The sequence below is a fragment of the Arachis ipaensis genome, chromosome B1, assembly GCF_059453495.1.
Source record: "Arachis ipaensis isolate K30076 ecotype BB chromosome B1, ASM5945349v1, whole genome shotgun sequence".
Taxonomy (NCBI): domain Eukaryota; kingdom Viridiplantae; phylum Streptophyta; class Magnoliopsida; order Fabales; family Fabaceae; genus Arachis; species Arachis ipaensis.
The window spans coordinates 70,211,794-70,235,467 of record NC_142436.1 but is presented as its reverse complement, the minus strand read 5'-3'; the positions used below and the strand labels follow the sequence as shown (position 1 = coordinate 70,235,467).

Below are 23,674 nucleotides of genomic sequence, written 5' to 3'. Positions count from 1 at the left end.
GTAGAACTGAAGTGGTTGTCAGGCACGCGTTCATAGGTTGGGAATGATGATGAATGTTGCGATCATCACATTCATATTGAAGTGCGAATGAATATCTTAGAATCGGAATAAGCTTGAATTGAATTGAAAAATGATAGTACTTTGTATTAATTCATGAGGAACAGCAGAGCTCCACACCTTAATCTATGGTGTGTAGAAACTCTACCATTGAAAATACATAAGTGATAATGGAGTTCATTGGTCTCGGCCCCAGAGGGGAACCGGAGTAACCAAGACTAAAATTGATCCGAAGATAAAACTCAGGATGTAAATACAATAGTAAAAAGTCCTATTTATGCTAAACTAGTTACTAGGGTTTACAGAAATGAGTAAATGATGCAGAAATCCACTTCTGGGGCCCACTTGGTGTGTGCTTGGGCTGAGCATTGAGCTTTACACATGTAGATGCTTTTCTTGGAGTTGAACGCCAGTTTGTAACCTGTTTCTGGCGTTTAACTCCACTTTGCAACCTATTTCTAGCGTTTAACTCCAGAATGCAGCATGGAACTGGCGTTGAACGCCAGTTTGTGTCATCTAAATTCGGGCAAAGTATGGACTATTATATATTTCTGGAAAGCCCTGGATATCTACTTTCCAACGCAATTGAGAACGCGCCATTTGGAGTTCTGTAGCTCCAGAAAATTCACTTTGAGTGCAGGGAGGTCAGAATCCAACAGCGTCTGCAGTCCTTCTTCAACCTCTGAATCTGATTTTTGCTCAAGTCCCTCAATTTCAGCCAAAAAATACCTGAAATCACAGAAAAACACACAAACTCATAGTAAAGTCCAGAAATGTGATTTTTATTTAAAAACTAATAAAAATATACTAAAAACTACTTAAATTATACTAAAAACTATGTAAAAACAATGCCAAAAAGCGTATAAATTATCCGCTCATCAGCAGTCAGAAAATATCACACCACCAATAGTACAATTAACCATACATGGACCTGGATCACTACACTTTTCAGGTATACCTCCCATTAAAGCAGATATAGAACTACCTAAAGGAATAGTTTCTAATTCATTAATTTTGTCTTCCTGTATACATAAATCTTTTAGAAACTTTGCGTATTTAGGTACCTGCTGAATAACATCAAAAAGGGGAAAAGTTACCTCAACCTTTTTGAATATTTCTACCATTTTGGGATCAAGTTCTATCTTCTTCCTGGGCTTCCTTGCAATTTGTGGAAATGGAATAGGGAGGGCGTTTCCTGCAGGGTCTGCCTCCTTTGGTGCTTCCTTCTGTGGTTGAGCTTCTTCTTCTTCAACCATGTCTTGTATGACCTCTTCCTCTTCAGCATCCTCTAGTTCCACCACCTCTTCAGCTGAGGTGTGTTCTGATGGGATTGGCTCCTCCTGATTCCTCTCTTGCAGTGTGATTCCGGACCTTAGGGTGATGGCATTGATGCCACCTTTTGGATTGGGCAATGGTTGAGAGGGGATTCCGCTGGAGCTCAAAGGCTGGTTATTGGAGTTATTTAGTGATCCAATCTGTGATACAAGAGCTTGAAAGGTAGAGTTCAGACCATTTAGAGTAGAAGTAAGGTTGTTTTCCATGGCCTGCTGTCTCCGATCAATAGATTGTAGTAACTCATCATTAGAAGATGAAGAGGGATAAGTGATCTGACAGGTCTGCTGTTGGTTGTGCTGTGGTCCTTGAAATTGCCTCAGGTGAGTTGTTCTGTAAGGCTGGTTCTAGTTCAGCTGCCTATTGTTGTTATTATTCCACCTCTGATTTCCCTGATTGTCTCTGCCTCCTCTGTTATTGTTGTCCCTCCAGCCCTAGTTAGAATTATCTCTCCAACCTTGGTTTGAATTGTCCTGCCATCCATGGTTGTAGCTACCACCTTGATTGTATCCTTGATTGGAACGGTCATAGAAGTTATGAGTGGTTGCCACAGTGTTGTCTTCCTGCTGGAGCTGCGGACATTCATCAGTATAATGGCTATAATCAGCACAGATCCCGCATACTCTTTGTGGAACCAACTGTTGGCTTTGCTATGGTGGAGAGGGCTAAGCTTGCTGAGCTTGTTGTTGACTCAACTGCATCTGCTTCAGTAAGTTGGTCATTTCACAGATACTCTGAGTTAGAGCAGAAGTCTCTCTGCTAGAGGATACTTCTGCAATAGCTTTTACCTGGCTTTATTTCTGCCTCTGATTCCTAGTAGATTCAGCCAAGTCGCTGATCAATTGCCATGCCTCATCAGTGGTCTTATACTTTTTCATAGACCCATTGCTAGCACTTTCCAATGTGGTCTTATCTTGGGGCCTCATGCCCTGTGTGACGTAGCCGAGCAACACTATCTTGTCAATCATATGGTGGGGGTATGCTTCCAGAAGATTGTTGAAGCGCTCCCAGTATTCGTAGAGAGTCTCGGACTCGTCCTGAACAATCATGGAAATGTTTTTCCTCAGTTTATCAGTAACTTCAACTGGAAAGAATTTTTCCGAAAATTCTCTTCTAAGCGTATCCCAGTCAGAAACAGTTGCTGCGGGTTGAGTGTAGTGCCACTCTCTCGCCTTTCCCTCAAGAGAGAATGGGAAAGCTTTTAACAAAATAGAAGTTTCATCTGCACCATCACGCCTGATAGTAGAACAGGCTGCTTGGAAATCCCTGAGGTGCTTGATAGGCTCTTGAGCAGGTAAGCCATGAAACTTAGGCATTAAGTTGTGTAGTGCAGTCTTTATTTTAAAATCTGTAGCCACCGCTGGGTGATACGCTTGAAACGGTTGTAATGTGAAATCAGAGGCTCCCACCTCCTGGATAGTAACTCTCCTAGGTGCTGCCATGTCACCTGCACGTAAATCAACCGAATCAGTAGAACGGGAGCTTGTTTCTCCCTCAAGTGACGTTTCAGATTCACCCTCGGAGAGGACTAACCGACGCCGAGCTTGCCTTATACGTGAAATAGTTCTTTCAATCTCAGGATCAAATACTGGCAAGCTTGGATCAGAAAGTGAACACGTCATTTAACGGAAGAAACATGCAGCTCATAGTAGCAAAAATAAAATAAAATTCAAATAAATAAATTCCAATCAATAACTTAGCACTCTATTACAACTCCCCGGCAACGGCGCCAAAAATTGACGTGGCAGAAATTGGCGAGTTAAGAAATTATTATATGAGATGCGTTGCAAGTATAGTTCTCAACCAACCAAAATTCTGCTTATCAATTTAAAAGGGTTGTCACAAAATTAGAATTAAAATACTTGGAAAATGAATCCCAGGTCATCTCCTAACGAGTTGCAGAAAGATGTGCTATTTTATTAATCAGATGTTTTCCAAAAGGGTTTGAGTTTGGTAGATAGGAAATTAAATCAGAGAAATTATGTAATTTAAATAAAAACCTTGACCGGGAGTAGATTAGTTGGAAGTCCTATCCTTGATGGAGTTCTCTCAAGATCAATTGATAATTGAAGGTTGTCTGCTCAGTTATCCTTTACCGGATAAAGGAAAGTCAAGCAAGTTGGAAGTCAGTTTCTATTCACAAGTTCTAATCCTCTCCCTTGGGAAGGATTAGTGTTAGTGATTAGATGGCGACCCAACGCTAATCCCAATTATAATTTTACTCTTGAGCATCCAACTCAAGGTCCTCCTTTCAATCAACTCCCAATCAAGTTATGGAACTACTCGCTCATTATAATTGTGAAATTCATGAAATAAGAAAGGAAAATAAAGAAAGACATGATAAATAGTAATCAAAGGGATCAATAAAAATAAAAATAGTTCTTGTATTAATAAATTCTAAAAATAGTTCAAGAGTAACTCTGAATAAAATAAGGATATGAAAGAGTAAGTGACAAGTAAGGAAACAAACTAGAGTGATGAAGTCTTGACGGAGGTAATAACTCTTCTCAATATCCCAATCCAAAAAGCAATAAAATCAAAATCCTAAGAACTATGAACGTGTAGAGAGAAAAAGCTAGAGGAGGAGTAAAATCATATCTAAAACTCAAAATTATGCGGAATGAATGTTGTTTTTTTTTTTGTCTCTGCATGTTCCCTGGCTCTAATCTGCTTTTCTGGGCTGAAAACTGGGTCAAAACAGGGCCCAAAATCGCCCCCAGTGAATTCTGCAGATCGCGCACGTCACGCGATCGCGTCATCCACGCGTTCGCGTCATCCAGCGTCTTGCCTTGCCACGCGTGCGCGTCGTCCACGCCTTCGCGTCACTAGTGCAGTTTCCAATCCATGCGCTCGCGTCAGGCACGTGAGCGCGTCACTACAATTTCCTCTATTTCGCGCGGTCGCGTGAGTCATGCGTCCGCGTCACTTCTCGCTGGTCATCTCCTCAATTTCTTGTGTTTCTTCCATTTTTGCAAGCCTCATTTCCAATCTCCAAGTCATTCAAGTCGTATAAAGCCTGAAACACTTAACACACAGATCACGGCATCGAATGGAATAAAGCAGAATTAAAATACATAATTAAAAATCTCTAGGAGGCGAGTTTTCAACCATGGAGTAATTTTGGGAAGGAATTGTAAATACATGTTAATTTAATGAATAAGTGGGTAAAGATTTGATAAAACCACGCAATTAAACACAATATAAACCATAAAATAATAGTTTATCACTTAATCTAGCTCTCCAATCAATTTAATCACTATCAAATTTAAGACAATCCCCGGCAACGGCGTCATAAAACTTGATGACTAGAATTCACACCCCATTCAAAAATTGGTGAATTAGTTCTTTTGGCAAGCGCACCAAAATTATCGTCAAGAAATAACCCACAGTGGAGTGGGATCGTATCCACAGAGATTGGCAAATTCGAGCAGTTTTAATCAATTGATGAATTTGTCAAGCGGATCAATAGGATTGTGAAGTGCAGAATTATAAATAACATAAATGTAAATGACTAGAATATAAAGAAAAGCAATATAGTTCGGAAATATAAATGGCAGATTGTAAAGTGCAGAATCATAAATGACTTGAATGTAAATGGGAATGGGGAATTGCTGAATGTAAAGTTAAGTGATAAACCCATATTTTATGATATACTTTGTGCCTAATTTAAGTGATTTATTCAATCCTTCACTCACTTATTCATATAAATTGCATGGTTTTACTTTCCCTTCCTTATTATGTGATGTATGTGAAAAACATGTTTCCTATGCTTTAAAAATAATTATTTTAATTACCCTTTACTTCCATTCGATGCCGTGATTCGTGTGTTGAGTAGTTTCAGATCTTCTAAGGCAGGAATGACTTAAAGGATGGAAAGGAAACATACAAAATTGGAAGGAAAGCATAAAACGAAGTTTTTGAAGAAACTGGCAGTGACGCGATCCCATGAACGACGCGGCAGCATGCCAGCGCAAAATGATAGTGACGGACCGCATCATTGACGCGATCGTGCGCCTTAAGCGAAACGCATATGACGCGGACGCATGACTGAAGCGACCGCATGACAAGGAAAACTTCAAATGACGCGACCGCGTGACCCACGCGGATGCGTGACAGAGGCCACGCACCAGAAATTGCAGAAAACGCTCCCAGCGATTTCTGAAGCCCTTTTTAGCCCAAATCTAAGCCAAGAAGGCACATATCAGAGGTTATGAAGTGGGAGAATGCATCCATTCAAGAGGAGAATCTCCAATTAGTTGCTTTTTCATGAATTAGATGTAGTTTTTGAGGGAGAGGTTCTCTCCTTTCTCTTTTAGGATTTAGAATTAGGATTTCTTTTGTTTTCAGGATTATCTCTTTTTATCAGGTTCAACATTCCTTTTTATTTATCTTCTCAATTTAATTTACGAATTCTTCTATGTTACAGATTACTCTTTGAATTAATGTTATTTGAGGTATTTCAGTTTATGATTGCTTTCTTTTATTTATATTACTGTTGCTTCCAATCTAAAGACAATTTTATTCCAGTAAATTTACTTTTCCCCTTTGGTCTTGGTTAAGAAATCAGTAACTCAGGAGTTATCAAACTCAACATGATTGATAATTGTTATCTTTGCTAGTTGAATTGAACTTCAATAATCCCAATCTTTCCTTAGGGATTAACTAGGATTTGAAGATCAACATAATTAGTCACTTGACCTTTCTTTACTTTAAGTAAAGGCTAACTAAGTGGAATAAAGATTCAATCTTCATCATCATTGATAAGGATAACTAGGATAGGATTTCTAATTTCTCATACCTTGCCAAAAGTTTATTTTACAGTTATTTATTTATTTTACAGTCCTTTACTTATTTTAATTGCAATTTAAATTACTTGTCCCTCATCTTCAAAACCCCAATTTACAATCTTCATAACCAATAATAAGAACATAGTTCCCTGCAGTTCCTTGAGAAGATGACCCGAGGTTTAAATACTTTGATTATCAATTTTTAAAGGGTTTGTTACTTGTGACAACCAAAACGTTTGTACGAAGGGATTTCTGTTGGTTTAGAAACTATATATACAACGCGACTATTTTTATAAAATTCTTTACTAGCAAAAATCCTAACGTCAAAATGGCGCCGTTGCCGGGGATCTGCAATCGTGTGCCTTATTATTGGTTATTGTAAATATTTTTCTTTTACTTGTTTATTTGTCTTTATTTTCTCCTTTTACTTCCATTAGCTACTATGAATTCTCACTCCTCTCGCTTTGAGTTTGGTTCTAATGTTGTTGAAAGGAGTAAAAGTTATAACAGGAACATGCATCAAGGTGAGAGCAATCAAAGATGGATGGAGCCAAGAGGATCTGATCAACCCTTTAGGCAACAACACCCTCCAAGATATCATGGACAAAGACCATTCTACAATGCATACCAAGCCAATAGACATGGTGGACAACCTTGTAGTTACCAACAAACCCCACCCTGTGCTTATAGGCCATCCTCTCAACATAACTTCGAACCACCACACTCACAAGCTCCTTTTCACCATTCACTACCATATGATCCTCATTTATCCCAATCCCAATCCTATTACTCCCAAACACCACCACTTCCCCATGTACCACGTCTAATTTCATCACCCCGAGAATCAGAGGTTCACCTCAAGGAAACAGTAGATCAACTTCAAACAACCCTTCATCAATTGGAGCAAGCTGTAAGTCAATTATCTTCTAGACATTCGAACATTCAAGGACCTCCCACATCCCCATGTGGGAAATCTAAAGAAGAGCGTAGCATGAAGGAGACACTAGAAACTTTAGTGGACAGAACAGGGCATGACTTCGTATTGGAACAGGTAGAGGAAGCTGTCATTGTAAACGAAGAAGAGTTGGTTGAAGACTTAGGAGACGCTGAACTTCCATGGGAATCCAGAGTTATGGAGAACTCTATCAAAAACGTCACAATTGATGCTAAGGAGGATAGTGCACAACTCCCAAAGCAAGTCTCTTATGAAGAACCAGACGGAATAATCCAAGAAGCAAGTTTCCTTGATGATGATAATCTCAAGTCAAGTTCTCCCAGTAATGAACTTGCATCAGCAAGTGAATTCTCTGAGATCGAAGAATCTTCCCCAAGTGAATACGAAGATGATGCGGAGGTAGATTTCTCTCAACCTCCCGTTTATGACTTAAGTGATGAGGAAGACATAGAAGGCTTTGATCAGGACATGGATGCAATTGAAGAAGTCTGCAAGGAAGTGAAGAAATTCACCGAAGAGCACAAGGGAGTAAAACTCACAGAACCACTGGAAACACCGACCCCAAGGCCATTACCACCCAATACAAGCTTTAAATGGGTACAATCCTTAACCTTTAGCTTTATTTTCACACTTGAATATGGTTTGCTTGAAACAGATGCCCAGCTTAGAGCTCTCTGCGGCTTTAAGAGTAAGAGGGAAATGGCTCGTACTCAGAGCTGGTGCACAAGGTTCAATAAGGTTCCACGCTTCTACTCGAAGTGCACGGATTGGCATCGTGATCAATCGAATGGATCTCGGAAAATGTTTGGTCATCGTGGTGAGAATCTAATTTTTAAACCGCCCGGATGGAAAAATATAGATCAAGACGGAGGCGGATTTAAAAGCAAAGTTTGGGATCCTAGAATCTATTCTGACATTCATCACCCGGGAGCCTGAGAATCTGTTTGAAGCTGCTCAGAAGCTTTACATGCCTAGTTTGGGACCCCGGAGGCTACTGGCATTCCAAACATTGGTGGAGATTTCTGGACGAATTTAAGCGCAAGCCGCCATAACAGGAAGCTCATCCAATGTCCAACTTAAGGACTTTAACTAAAAGTGCTAGGTGGGAGACAACCCACCATAGTATAGTCGTTTCTTTTTCAGTTTTATTTCGTGTTATTTATTTTTGTTTTCCTTTTCAATTGAACCTGAATATTATTCATTCGCATTGCATACTGCATAATTGCATACCTGCATAAAAAAAAGAGAGAAAGGGCGTGCGACGCGACCGCATCACTCATGCGATCGCGTCAGTTGCGAAAAACAACCCCCATGCGTCCGCGTCATTCACGCGGCCGCGTGACCTAGAAATCGACGTAAGGATCCAACGCCCAGAAAGTTAGGCTGGAATCGTGCAGCTGTTGTACATTTTGCACAAAATGATCCACGCGGTCGCGTCCATGACGCGATTGCGTCCCTTGCACAACACCAATCCCACGCGACAGCATGAGCGACGCGATCGTGTCGCATGGATTGCACAACATCCCAAAGGAGACAGAGAGTTGCGTTGAAACGACGCTGGAATTGCGCGTTTAGCACTTTTTCCAGTGACGCGATCGCCTGCCTCGCGTGATCGTGTCATTGATTATTTACCCATTCCACCTCAGCCACGCGACCGCGTGCCCCACGCGATCGTGTGGATTTAAATTTATTAACCCCCTGTGACGTGAACCCTACCCCATCGCGCCCCCCAACCCCTTTCTTCTTCCTCCTCCCTACCAAACCCCTCCCTCCCTCTCTGCCCTTCGCCACCGTGCCCCCCTATGCCGCTGCTCCACCGTCTACCACCGCAACGTCACCCACCTTCCCCCTTCCCTCTCTCTCTTCTTCTTCTTTCCTCTTCTTCCCTCCACCACTACTGCCACCCCCGCTGCGACCACCACTGCGCCGCCATCACCGCCGTGCCTCCCACCACCACCCTCACCCCTTCCCGTCCCTCCCCTTTCTCTCCCCTCCCCATTACTCTACCCGAAACCCCCTGCCTCCGAATAGCCCCTACCGCCGCCGCGCCACCCGCAACTGCCGCGTCAGCTGCCACCACCACCATCCCCCAGCCATCTCTCTGCCCCACCTTCTTTCATACGCCTTCGAGGTTCCGCCAAACGCCACCTTTCTTTCAGTTCCTAGTTAATTACATATTTTTCTGTTTATGTTCATATTTAGGCTAGTTAGATATGCATGTTGTAGTAGATTCTAGGTGGTTAGGTAGCCTAGGATGTGGTTATTGGATTTAGGTCTGATTAATTGCGCTGTTCTTGCTACCTATTTTTTTAATTTTGCAATTCTGATGTTACTGTTAGTATTGTTCATATGCTGTAATTTCTTATTTCCTGCTGCTCTTTACACTGCTTTTCCATGTTCATATTCCTTATATGTAATTGCAGCTATATTTTTGTTTCATATGAACTGTCCTGCTTACTGTTTAATTTCCGGGAACATCCACTTTTAGCCGGAATGCTGCCCAATTTTCTGTAAACTGTTTTGTTTCTATTCATGTCTTGGTTTTGGCACTTTGAACTCTGCTTTACTCTGCTTTTACCAAACCAATTCATGAATACCAAGGCAAGTTTTCTTATTCTTTTTGATTTCCTGGTTCATAATCTGCATTTTTGATATTTAGCTTCCAATTTCTGATTCATCATTAACATGATTCCCTTGTTTGGATATGAGTTAACTGTAGCTTCTAATTGCGAATGCTTGTAACTTAGAAAATGCTCATCACGCCACTTACTCTAACCCACTTTTTACTAATTCACTAATTTAAACTCTTTTTTCATTCCTAACCAACCTAAGCTTTCAAAGCATCTCTTCTGGTTTTTCACTATTCTCTTTATCCTTCTAACCAAGGCATGATGATAATTTTTCCTACTTAACATGATTTCTACTACATTTTGGATTGTTAATTTTTCTTCTCGGACTTTTAACTCCTATTCAATCCTTAATGCACATTTACTTAACTAATTTTCATTACTCCACTTCTCTTTTGCCACTATATGCTTATTTTGTGATTTGCCTACTTGTTTTTCTGTTTTTATTATATCTTGGTTTTCTGTTTTTCAGGATGTCTGACACCCAAAGAAAAGGAAAGGAAAAGGCCACAACTGGCAAACGGAAAAGAGGAGAATCTTCCATGTCCATCCTGGACATCATGCATGATGACTCCTGGCGGGAGATACACTTTACCCCGTAGGAGAAGGCTGACCAGCTACTCCCTGCTACTAATCCCATTAAGTTTGCAAACCGATACTGCGAGCTGAAGTATCCGGTGTTAGCAACCTCCAGGAACCTGTACCTGGAGAGGACTCTGAAGATCCCAGAAGAACTCCAGCAATTGATGCCAGGGCATTTTGGCCAGTTTCACTGACCTTTTCTTTACTGTTTTTAGGGTAGTTTCATGCATTTCCTTCGGAAATAAGCTAGTTTTGGGTAGATATTCACTTACATCTTGATTCAAGCATACATTGTGAACTTTACATGATTTCATGAGGATTTTACATGATTTTAATGACAAATTGGATGTTGTATTTCCCATGACTTGGACTAGAACTTTGATGCACTCTATTGCTTGATTTCAGGACAAAGAAAGCAAGGAAGAACCACGTTAGCAGCCACGTTAATCTAACTAACGTAACTCCTAATGTGGAATGGGAGTAACTTGCAAAGTTAATGAGAAAAGTAATCGCCAATAACGCTCTCGAAGCCATCATTGCCCACATTAAGAGTCACGTTAACTAAGTTAATGTGAACTCTAACGTGGAGGAAAGGAAATGGAGCCAACGTTAGTGACACTTACCTTTGTCACTAACGTTGGACCAAGCTCATAAGTGGCCACGTTTAGAGCCACGTTAACTTAGTTAACGTGGCCTCTAACGTTAAGAAGTAAAGGGGAAGCCAACGTTAGTGACATTCAACTTTGTCACTAACGTTGGCCAAGTCACAATAAGCCACGTTAACTTCCACGTTAACCTAGTTAACGTGGAAGCTAACGTGAAGAAAGTAGGTGATCGACAAAGTTAGTGACACCAAACATTGTCACTAACGTTGGGATTAACCCACACAAGTCCCAATAAGCCACGTTAACTCCCACGTTAACCTAGTTAACGTGGAAGCTAACGTGAAGAAGGAAGGTGATAGCCAACGTTAGTGACACCTAACATTGTCACTAACGTCGGAAGAAGCCCACACAAGCCACAATGAGCCACGTTAACTCCCACGTTAACTTAGTTAACGTGGAAGCTAACGTGAGGAGGAGAGATGATGAGCCAACGTTAGTGAGATTCACCTTTGTCACTAACGTTGGAGATGGCTAGCACAGCCACGTTAAAGGCCACGTTAACCTAGTTAACGTGGACTCTAACGTGGGAGCTAGGGGCACATTGGAACGTTAGTGACAAAGGTAAGTGTCACTAATGTTCTCGAAGGTTGGCAAGCCTACGTTAAGGAGCCACGTTAACTAAGTTAACGTGGACTCTAACATAAGGAAGGAGGAGACTTCTCAACGTTATTGGGAAAGGTAAGTCCCAATAACGTGTGCGAAGGACAAAGAGGCAACGTTAGTAACAACATTTGTGCCACTAACATTGGAGTTAACGTGGCTCTTACTTTGGTGAGGAATGTTAGTGAAAAAGGTGATTGTCACTAACGTTCTCGAACCCACATTTCCACTTAAACGTTAACACCACTAACGTCCTGAGCTAAAGTCTCTGCCCACTTCACACTTTCTCTCTGTAAGTAAAACTAAGCCCAATGAAGAAGATAACTGCTTCAAACTCAAAATCCAAAGGCATACCCAAGACTTGAAGAGCCAACTAGAAGATCAGAAGAGTAGTATATATAGGAGTAGCTTTGAATTAAAAGAGGAGTTGGAAATTATAGGGAGCCTCTTGGCATAGAATTACTCTCTGTATTTTACTTTCTCTGCACTTCTAATTTCATCATGTATTCTCCATCTTTGTTTTCATTTTCCAGAGCTATGAACAACTAAAACCCTTTCATTGGGTTAGGGAGCTCTGTTGTAATTTGATGGATCAATACTAGTTTTCATTATTCCTCTTCTATCTTTTCTCTTGATTTTACTTGAAAGCTTTCGATCTTCATCCAATTGGGTAGTTATCTTGGAAAAGAAGCTATTCAAACTTGGATCTCTTCTGAACCTTGAAAGAGGAATGAAGAGATCATGCTAGAAATGCTTTCTCATGCTGGACCAAATTGGGTTTGGATGGATATATGACTATAATCCTCTCAACACTTGATTTGGGAAATGCATGTGGTATAATCAGTTACCATACTTCATCTCTTCTCATGAGCAATTGACCAAGGAATTGGCTATTGATCAAGATTTGAGAGATTGAATTACAAGGAATTGTAATTCGATCACTTAAGATTGCCAAGGAGATCAATGAGTGCATTGATTAAGGAAGAGATGAAAATGAAATTGATCCGGAGAATGCAACATCTCCTGAGCCCAATGAACTCCCCATTTCTGATCTTACCCATTCTCTTTATTTTCTGTCATTTACTTTTATGAGCAATTACCCCATTCCCATTTAAGATTCTCCAATTTACTTTTCGTCATCTACATTCAGCTCTTTATTTCTAGCATTTACTTTTCTGTTATTTACTTTCCCGCCATTTAATTTTCTGTAATTCTCAACCCAAATTCTGATTCGCTCAACTAGAACATTCCTCTAATTAAAGTTGCTTGATCAATCAATCCCTGTGGGATTTGACCTCACTCTATTGTGAGTTTTTACTTGACAAAAAATTCGGTACACTTGCCGAAGGAAATTTGTTATGAGACAAGTTTTCCGTGCATCAAGTTTATGGCGCCGTTGCCGGGGATTGATTGTGCATCAACAATGATTAAATTAGAAGATAACTAGATTGAGCATTTTTGTTTTGTTTGATTTAATTTTCTGTTTGAGTAATTTACTTTCAGTTTTAGTTAATTTCTTCCCTTCCCCCTACTTTTTCATTTTTTTTGTTATTTACAATTCAGTTCACTAACCCACTAACTGTTTGATATATTGCATCACTCACACTAACAGTAATTCTAACAGAATACTTTCTGCATTTACTTTCCTTGCTTGTGCTTTGTTGGTTGTATGACAGGGAGAAGAAGCGGGGCTTCAACTTCCTTTGATTCTGAACCTGAGAGGACCTTCCTTAGATTAAGGAGGGAAGCAAGAGGAAAGAGAGTAGTTGGTGCTGAGGAAGAGGAGGAATACTTTGAACCAAACATGGATGAAAATATGGAAAACCATCATGAAGAAGAGGCTCACAACCATGGCGGAGGAGGTCGAGCAAATCATGCTGGGGAGGATAGAAGAGTTTTAGGCTCTTACATCAATCCAAACCTAGGAAACTGTGGAAGTAGCATTCAAAAGCCAACCATCCATGCCAACAATTTTGAACTAAAACCACAGCTCATCACCCTTGTTCAGAACAACTGTTCGTTCGGAGGAAGTGTCCAAGAAGACCCCAATCAACATCTAACCACCTTCCTGAGAATATGTGACACAGTGAAGTCTAATGGTGTTCATCTTGACGCATATAGACTGCTCTTATTTCCATTCTCACTCAAGGATAAGGCAGCCAAGTGGCTGGAGTCTTTCCCGAAGGAGAGCTTGACAACCTGGGAAGATGTGGTGAACAAATTCTTAGCAAGATTTTACCCTCCTCAACGAGTCAATAGGCTGAGAGCTGAGGTCTAAACTTTCAGGCAACAAGATGGTGAGACTCTTTATGAAGCATGGGAGAGGTTTAAGGACCTGACAAGGAGGTGTCTACCTGACATGTTCAACGAATGGGTACAGCTGCACATTTTCTATGAAGGCCTGTCATATGAATCAAATAAGGCAGTAGACCATTCATCCGGAGGATCTTTGAACAAGAAGAAGACCATTGAGGAAGCCATAGATGTCATTGAAACAGTAGCAGAGAATGATTATTTCTATGTTTCTGAAAGAGGCAACACTAGAGGAGTAATGGAGCTAAACAATGTAGATGCTCTGCTGGCCCAAAACAAGCTCATTACCCAGCAGCTGGCTGACCTCACCAAGAAGATGGAGAGGAACCAAGTAGCAGCAATCACTACTTCATCAACAACCCAAGAAGGAGTGAATGAAGAAGCAGAAGGTAGTCAGGAGCAAGCCAACAACATTGGATATTCTCCTAGGCAAAACCATGATCCATACTCTAAGACCTACAACCCTGGCTGGAGAAATCACCCAAACTTTAGGTGGGGAAATCAACAAGACCAAGGCCTAGATCAAAGACGTTCAAATCCCAACAACAATGTAGCCCACCAACATTTCACATCTAGACCATATCAACACCCCCATAACAACACCTCTCCACGTTCCTATCAAAACCAAAATAACCCTCCTCATCCTTCCACCTCTAATCCCAATCTACCATCATTTGATGACAGATTTTCAAGGATTGAGAATCTACTTGAAGGCATAGTCAAAGAGATTCAAGACAACAAGGCATTCAAGGAGGAAGTGCGAGCCCATTTCAAGAACTAGGAAGACACAATCAAGAGGTTGAAATCCCAAGTGGGTATCTCTCTGAGCAGATTCCCAAACCTATAGATGGATTCCCAAGTGACACAAAGAAGAATCCGAGAGGTGAAACAAAGAAAGTAAGATGGGAAGATTGCAAGATGGTCACTATAAGTGATAAGGAGACTGAGGATAAGCCAAACAAGTCGGCAGAACAACCTGGAGACACCTCAGCAGAGAAGGAGGAAAAAGATTACCAAGAACCAGAAATCTCAAAATAGGAGCTGCTGAGACTCTATGCACCTTTTCCTCAACTGCTCAATGGTGCTGTGGAGAAGAGAATATACTCAAGGTTTCTAGATTTGTTTGCATCTCTGCATGTCAACATACCATTCATCAAGACTATTTAACAAATTCCTGCATACATCAAGTATATGAAGGAGCTGCTTCCCGGGAAAAGCTCACTCAAGGGAGGCCAAACTATAGTGATGAACAAGGAATGCAGTGCCCTCATTCAACCACAATTGCCTACAAAAAGAAAAGATCCAGGGAGTTTTCATGTCCCTTGTGCCATAGGAGAAACAATGTTTGATAAATCACTCTGCGATTTGGGAGCAAGCATCAACTTAATGCCCTTATCCCTGGTGAAGAGGCTAAAGATCAATGAGATAATGCCCACAGATGTAGTCATCAGGCTGGCAGACAAAACTCAAAAACAAGCAATAGGAGTGGTGGAAAATGTGTTGGGAAAGGTTGGGAAATACTTCCTTCCCATAGACTTTGTCATCCTGGACATGGAAGAGGGTCACACCCACCCAATCATACTAGGAAGACCATTCCTAGCTACAGCCAGAGCACTCATAGATGTGGAGCGAGGGGAGCTAATATTGAGGATCCATGATGAACGACTCAGCTTTAATGTCTTCAAACTCTCACAAGAAGTAGACCAAGAGAACAAAGAACCAAGCAAAGATCATAATGAGATACTGAAAGAGGAAGCAAGAAATGAAGCACAACCAGCCCAGCTGGGAAAGCCCTTGCTTGATGAACAAGGAAATAAGCAGTTGTCACAGCTCAAGGAAAAGCTGGAGGAACCTAAACCACCAGAGACATGTGAAGACAACAACAAAATTCCCTTAGAAGAAGAAGTCACAAAGAGCAAGGCAACATCAAAAGGGACAAAGAAGAAGGTACCAAGGGGGTGGAGGAACAAGAAGATCCCTACGGAAGACTTCTCTCCAGGGGATAAAGTGATCTCAGCTTACTTCCCAGATATCCCCCCTAATCTCCCCACTGTACCATCTCAGTTACCTAAGGTCTTCACTATCAACAGAGTTCTCTCCTTGGAACATGTAGAGATCATTAATACAACCAATGGATATAAGTCCACAGCAAGAGGGGAGGACTTTAAGCATTACCAACCACCCTGATGAGGGAGAAACATCAAGCTAGTGACGCTAAAGAAGCACTTCATGGGAGGCAACCCATGTTTTATATGCTTTTAGAAAATAGTGAATAAGTCAATATTCATGAATTCTAACCCAGACTTGACCAACACTTGGTGAAATCCTTAATAAGCAGTATATAGTGAAGAACAAGTTTGGTGTTCAAAGCATGCCAAGAAAGCATGAATGCAACTGAGAGCATGCTAGTCTTGGAGCTTTGAACAGAACTTTTCATCACAGTGATCCAAACTAAGTTTGGTGTCACCCCATGGTGCCACCAATGTGCATATAAGGATACACAGTTAGTTAGTTAGTTGGAGTTCATGAATAAACAAAATCTTTTCTTCTTTTTATTATTCTAGTCGTAAAGTTTAACTTGTTTTTTTTATGATATTAATTCTTACTTTTCTTATTTGATCTTTATAGGGAAAAGGAGAAGAGCATTGAAGGAGATTGATTGGACAATTAAATGAGAAAGGTTCGGCCACTTCATGAAGAGAAACTACACACTTGTCTCAAGAAGGAATGCATTGGAAAATGTTGCCATGCAACATTGAAGAAAGGAGATTCTTGAAGACCGAACTAATAACCCTCATAAAGTGATGATCCTTGTCCTTTCTCCATGCACAACCCCAACCGTCCATCAAGCAACCATTCCATCAATCCACACCCTCCACTCACTCATAATCTCCCTATATAAATAAGTCCTAGTGAATACTTACCCCTCACATTCAAATTCCCACTCTCCACACTTCACACTTTCGACATCCAAAACCCCTTCATCACACCTCGTCTTAACCAACCAAATTCCTCATCTATCCTTACCTTCCAATCCCCTCACACAGCAACTCAAATTCATGGCATCATCAAGTTCTAAGAGGCAAAAGAGGAAGGAACCAATGGAGAACATTCCTTTCAATGAGAAGAGATTCAAAACTGCCTTTCATGAACAAGAATTTGAAAGGATCATGATCAAGAAGATACTGCTTAATTTAACCTTCCAAATCAATGAAGACGAGTGCCCACAGATTCGGGAGAAAATTGAACAAAGAGGGTGGCAAAGGCTCACTAATCTAGAGGGGAAGATCAATGCAAACCTCATCAAAGAGTTCTACGCAAATGTGGTTAGAGAAGAGAAAACCAGGGCCCCATCCTTCAAAAGCTATGTAAGAGGAAAGGAGGTAGACTTCAGCCCAAATGCTATAACAAGAACTCTTCACTTGAAATCACCACATTTTGATGAGCCCAGTTATCATGCAAGGATAAGTAAGAGCCCTGACAATGATGAGCTCACAGAAATCGTGACTAACATCTGTGTCATAGCAGCTGATTGGGAGAGATATGCAGATGGAAGACCCCGGTTCATCAAGAGGGGAAACCTTAGCCCAGAAGCCAAAGGGTGGTTTGAACTCGTAAGGAGGTCCATCCTTCCAGCTGCAAATAATTCAGAGGTCAATATTAATCGAGCGACTATGGTACATTGCCTAGTACAGGGTGGAGAAATCAATGTGCATGAACTCATAGCTGAGGGGATTCAAGAGTCAGCTGAGAAGGCTGATTCGGGTGCCAGGCTTTGGTACCCCAGCACTATTCTCAGACTATATACAAAGGCTAAGGTGGTCTTCGAGGATAGCAATCCAGACTGGGTGAACCCTGGGAGGCTAGTTACAATCCAGCGTCTTGTCTATACTACACCTGCTCAGCAACAAAGAAGGCCACAAATAGGGAAGCTAAAAGCGAAAGAAGGAGCCCACCAAGAGGAGCCTCATCAAGAAGAATATCAACAAGAAGAGTATCATGACCCAGCCAACTTGAATATGAATCACCTTCTAAGGGCCATTGAAGATCTGGGGATGAGACATATGGAAGGACAAGAGCAAATACTAAACCTTCAGTCCAACTGGATGAGCCAACAAGAAGAGTGGCAGAAACAACAAATGGAGCAGCAATAGGAACAATACTCCCAGCTCACTCAAGCCATCCACCAAGTTACTAAGAGGCAAGAACGTCAAGATAAGCATTTGCAGGAACTCAATCAGCGGCAAATAGCTCAGATAAAAGCATTCAATGAGTTCACTGTACTTAATGAAGGACGGCAACTACATAGGGAGGAGTTCAACGTAAACACTCAAGCCAAGTTGAACTACATGTCTAGTAATATGCATCATCTACACTATGCCATCCCTACATATGATGAGGTCCAAAAAGATTTTGTAGAACAAGAAGAGAAGAAGGTGAAACAGCAGAAGGAAACACTGAAGAAGAAGATGGAAGATGGTGGTTTCTGGAAGAAGCTGATTGGAAAAAGCAAAGCGAGTGGGAGTACGAGCAATCAAGAGGGACACAAGGAGGACAAGCAAGGAGGAGAGAATGGGCAACCACATGAGTAAAAGGTGGTGGAGTTCCTTCTTTGGTCCATCTTTCTCTATGCTTTAAATAAGGAAGATCTTCTATGAAATAGAACTTGCTTCCATGTTAGTTTGAACTTTTTTATTTTATCTTTTAAGTTTTGTGTTGAAGAGGTCCATGCTTGCTAGTCTTTATGTCACTGCATCATCACTAGGCTTACTTGTATGCTTGTTCCTTTAAATCAAATAAAAAGAGAATGAGTGTTTACAAAAGACCAGAGTGGAGCTCATACTATGGAGTAAGTTCATGAGTTTATGGTGTGATCATAAGTTAGCTAAGTTGGTTCAACCACAAGGTGGGAAGACAACTATCTGTCATGAATACTATGCTTTGAATACACCCCATGAGACTAACTAAATAAGAAGATCCTAATAAGAAAAAGGGAAAGAACAAATAAATGTTGAAATATAAAAGAAAAAAGAGTAAGCAATAAGGCTAGGCACCAATGGTTTTAATCTTGAGGCATGTGTCTGTGGTGCTCCTGTGTGAGGGATCTACTTGGATGAATAAGCTCTTAGGGGTGCCTTATCACTTGGTAACTTGGGTTAACTAACTCGGGATTATCAGCTGAAAGTCCACTATCAAGAGTAACCTTCACTACAGAGCATTTAGTAACCCAAAGAGGTGCTGGACACCAAGGTCTCAAGAAAAGAAAATAAATAAACTATATGCCTGTGGTGTGTATGTATGGGGGAAAGAAACTTGAGGGAGTAAGTCCGTAGGGGTGTCTTAACACCTAGCACCTTGAACCAACTGGTTCGGGAGTGTTGGCTGAAAGCTTATCTTAAAGAGTCGCCCCCTTACAGAGCACTTAGCCTAAGAACACAAATAAGCCCTGAAATAACAATAAAAGGATCAATGAATAAAAGTCTCATGGGATGCAATCACAGTGAGTATTCTAGGACATGATAAAGGTCTGAAAGCCAGTAAAGGAATGAATCTAAGTTGCTATGCATGAAACCACCATAAAACCAGGGACATGACCTCCACAAGAATGACTCGTTTCTCTTGGCATTCCATTCATCATTCTCTTGTTCCAGTACTTGCTTAGGGACAAGCAAGCTTTAAGTTTGGTGTTGTGATGCCAGGGCATTTTGGCCAGTTTCACTGACCTTTTCTTTACTGTTTTTAGGGTAGTTTCATGCATTTTCTTAGAAAATAAGCTAGTTTTGGGTAGATATTCACTTACATCTTGATTCAAGCATACATTGTGCACTTTACATGATTTCATGAGGATTTTGCATGAATTTAATCACAAATTGGATGTTGTATTTCCCATGACTTGGACTAGAACTTTGATGCACTCTATTGCTTGATTTCAGGACAAAGGAAGCAAGGAAGAACCACGTTAGCAGCCACGTTAATCTAATTAACGTAACACCTAACGTGGAATGGGAGTAACTTGCAAAGTTAATGAGAAAAGTAATCGCCAATAACGCTCTCGAAGCCATCATTGCCCACATTAAGAGTCACGTTAACTAAGTTAACGTGAACTCTAACGTGGAGGAAAGGAAATGGAGCCAACGTTAGTGACACTTACCTTTGTCACTAACGTTGGACCAAGCTCATAAGTGGCCATGTTTAGAGCCACGTTAACTTAGTTAACGTGGCCTCTAACGTTAAGAAGTAAAGGGGAAGCCAACGTTAGTGACATTCAACTTTGTCACTAACGTTGGCCAAGTCACAATAAGCCACGTTAACTTCCACGTTAACCTAGTTAACATGGAAGCTAACGTGAAGAAAGTAGGTGATCGACAACGTTAGTGACACCAAACATTGTCACTAACGTTGGGATTAACCCACACAAGCCCCAATAAGCCACGTTAACTCCCACGTTAACCTAGTTAACGTGGAAGCTAACGTGAAGAAGGAAGGTGATCGCCAACGTTAGTGACACCTAACATTGTCACTAACGTTGGAAGGAGCCCACACAAGCCACAATGAGCCACGTTAACTTAGTTAACGTGGAAGCTAACGTGAGGAGGAGAGATCATGAGCCAACGTTAGTGACATTCATCTTTGTCACTAACATTGGAGATGGCTAGCACAGCCACGTTAAGGGCCACGTTAACCTAGTTAACGTGGACTCTAACGTGGGAGCTAGGGGCACATTGGAATGTTAGTGACAAAAGTAAGTATCACTAACGTTCTCGAAGGTTGGCAAGCCTATGTTAAGGAGCCACGTTAACTAAGTTAACGTGGACTCTAACGTAGGGAAGGAGGAGACTTCTCAACATTATTGGGAAACGTAAGTCCCAATAACGTGTGCGAAGGACAAAGAGGCAACGTTAGTAACAATGTTTGTGCCACTAACGTTGGAGTTAACGTGGCTCTTGCTTTGGTGAGGAACTTTAGTGAAAAAGGTGATTGTCACTAACGTTCTCAAACCCATATTTCCACTTAAATGTTAACACCACTAACGTCCTGAGCTAAAGTCTCTGCCCACTTCACACTTTCTCTCTGCAAGTAAAACTAAGCCCAATGAAGAAGATAACTGCTTCAAACTCAAAATCTAAAGGCCCATACCCAAGACTTGAAGAGCCAACTAGAAGATCAGAAGAGTAGTATATATAGGAGTAGCTTTGAATTAAAAGAGGAGTTGGAAATTATAGGGAGCCTCTTGGCATAGAATTACTCTCTGTATTTTACTTTCTCTGCACTTCTAGTTTCATCATGTATTCTCCATCTTTGTTTTCATTTTCCAGAGCTATGAACAACTAAACCCCTTTCATTGGGTTAGGGATCTCTGTGGTAATTTGATGGATCAATACTAGTTTTCATTATTCTTCTTCTATCTTTTCTCTTGATTTTACTTGAAAGCTTTCGATCTTCATCCAATTGGGTAGTTATCTTGGAAAAGAAGCTATTCAAACTTGGATCTCTTCTGAACCTTGAAAGAGGAATGAAGACATCATGCTAGAAATGCTTTCTCATGCTGGACCAAATTGGGTTTGGATGGATATGTGACTATAGTCCTCTCAACACTTGATTTGGGAAATGCATGTGGTATAATCAGTGACCATACTTCATCTCTTCTCATGAGCAATTGACCAAAGAATTGGCTATTGATCAAGATTTGAGAGATTGAATTACAAGGAATTGTAATTCGATCACTTAAGATTGCTAAGGAGATCAATGAGTGCATTGATTGAGGAAGAGATGAAAATGAAAGTGATCCGGAGAATGCAACATCTCCTGAGCCCAATGAACTCCCCATTTCTGATCTTACCCATTCTCTTTAATTTCTATCATTTACTTTTATGAGCAATTACCCCATTCCCATTTAAGATTCTGCAATTTACTTTCCGTCATCTACATTCAGCTCTTTATTTCTAGCATTTACTTTTTTGTTATTTACTTTCTCGCCATTTAATTTTCTGCAATTCTCAACCCAAATTCTGATTCGCTCAACTAGAACAATCCTCTAATTAAAGTTGCTTGATCAATCAATCCCTGTGGGATTCGACCTCACTCTATTGTGAGTTTTTACTTGACGACAAATTGGGTACACTTGCCGAAGGAAATTTGTTATGAGACGAGTTTTCCGTGCATCAGCAATACACCTCTGATCAGATCAAACAAAGAGGCTGGTTCTTCCCGGAGCGAAACCTGACTGAGGTCAATGCATCTTGGGTTAGGAAATTTTACTGCAATTACTTCAAAACTTCCCTAGATGCAGTAAACCTAAGAGGGAAGCAGATACTGGTCACTAAAGAGGCCATAGAGGATGTTCTGAAGCTCCTGCCTAAATCCGATCAGCCAGATGGTTATCAAAAGGCTGAGCAGGACATGCGTTTCATGAAATTTGACTAGGATGCCGTCAAGGCAAGGATAGCCCTTGACTCGACTGTTCCATGGGTCATGGGTCAGAACACCACTATGCCTAAGGGAATCAAGCGGGAATACTTGAATGGTGAGGCTCGGCTATGGCATCAAATCCTAAGCAACTTTATTATGCCGAGTACTCACGAGACAGAGCTACCTGCCGCTATGATCACCCTCATATGGTGTGTGATGGAGGGTAAGGACCTGTACCTGCCACGCTTTATTCGGTACTACATAGCCAGGGTCCACGTCCGAGGCACTCTCCCCTTTCCATATTGGATTACACAGCTTGGCCGTCGAGCTGACGTGCCTTGGGAGGATGCTGATGAGAAGCCCCCTGCTGCAGAATGCCAGAAAATTATCCCTCACAGCAGGAACTTTCTGGCTTTGGGCTACAGACCTCCATTCCTCACTTCTACTGATGAGACAGCCACACCATCTGTCGGCCCCTCTTCCTCTACAGCTACCCCTGCTACTACCACTGCACCTCCACCTGCCTCAGAGCCAGTTTATCACTTAGTGCACCGCCTGTTTGGGCAGCTAGACCAGATGGAGCGCCGCAACCGGCGGCGATACGAGAGATCTGAGCGTCGCAGCAAGCGACGCTATGAGCACCTGAAGCTAATGATCCGTTCTGGCAGTGACATCCCCTCCGAGCCTGACACCCCATCAGAGCCATCTGAGGAGGAGGCAAATAATCACGAGGCGGAGACCCATCCACAGGGAGAGGCTATGCAGGCAGGCACAGAGCAGGCTGCATCACAGCAGGAGGCCCCGCCTCAGATTCAGGCTGCAGACCTAGAGATCCCTATTCAGTCAGCACCTCCTCTGCAGCAGGCAGATCCTTAGACCACCACCACAGAAACCCTAGCTACCCATCCTTCCAGTGATGACACCCCTTCACACCCTGCTTGAGTGAGCATCAGGGACGATACTTCATTTTAAGTGTGGGGAGGTCGCCATCTCTGGCGTATATTTTTTGGTGAACCACTACAGACTCTTTTTACTTTATTATTTTTCTGTATTTTTCTCTTTATTTTTATTTTTATTTTTATTTTCTCAGTACTTATACATTGCTATTTTCATGTATTTTTACTATATTTCTGCATGTTGCACTTTAGTTCATACTTTAGTCATTTAGTTTAGTTGCAATTCTAACTTAATTAGTTATAGAAAATGTGGATTAATCAGTATAGTTTACCCTTTTTTTAGCATAAGATAACTTAGTTTAAATTAAAAATATAAAAAGGAAGTAAACTAGAGACTTTAACAGAATAAAAATAACCCACACCTTGTATATTAAGCATTACATGTTAGTTA

General features: G+C 41.2%; 1 non-coding gene across 1 annotated transcript; it reads right to left on the bottom strand.

The window, feature by feature from the left end:
• Nucleotides 1–13,862: 13,862 nt before the first annotated feature.
• Nucleotides 13,863–13,966, bottom strand: LOC148576959 (small nucleolar RNA R71). Its single transcript, XR_015903492.1, has one exon. It is a non-coding gene; the product is annotated as a small nucleolar RNA R71 (small nucleolar RNA).
• Nucleotides 13,967–23,674: the final 9,708 nt, after the last annotated feature.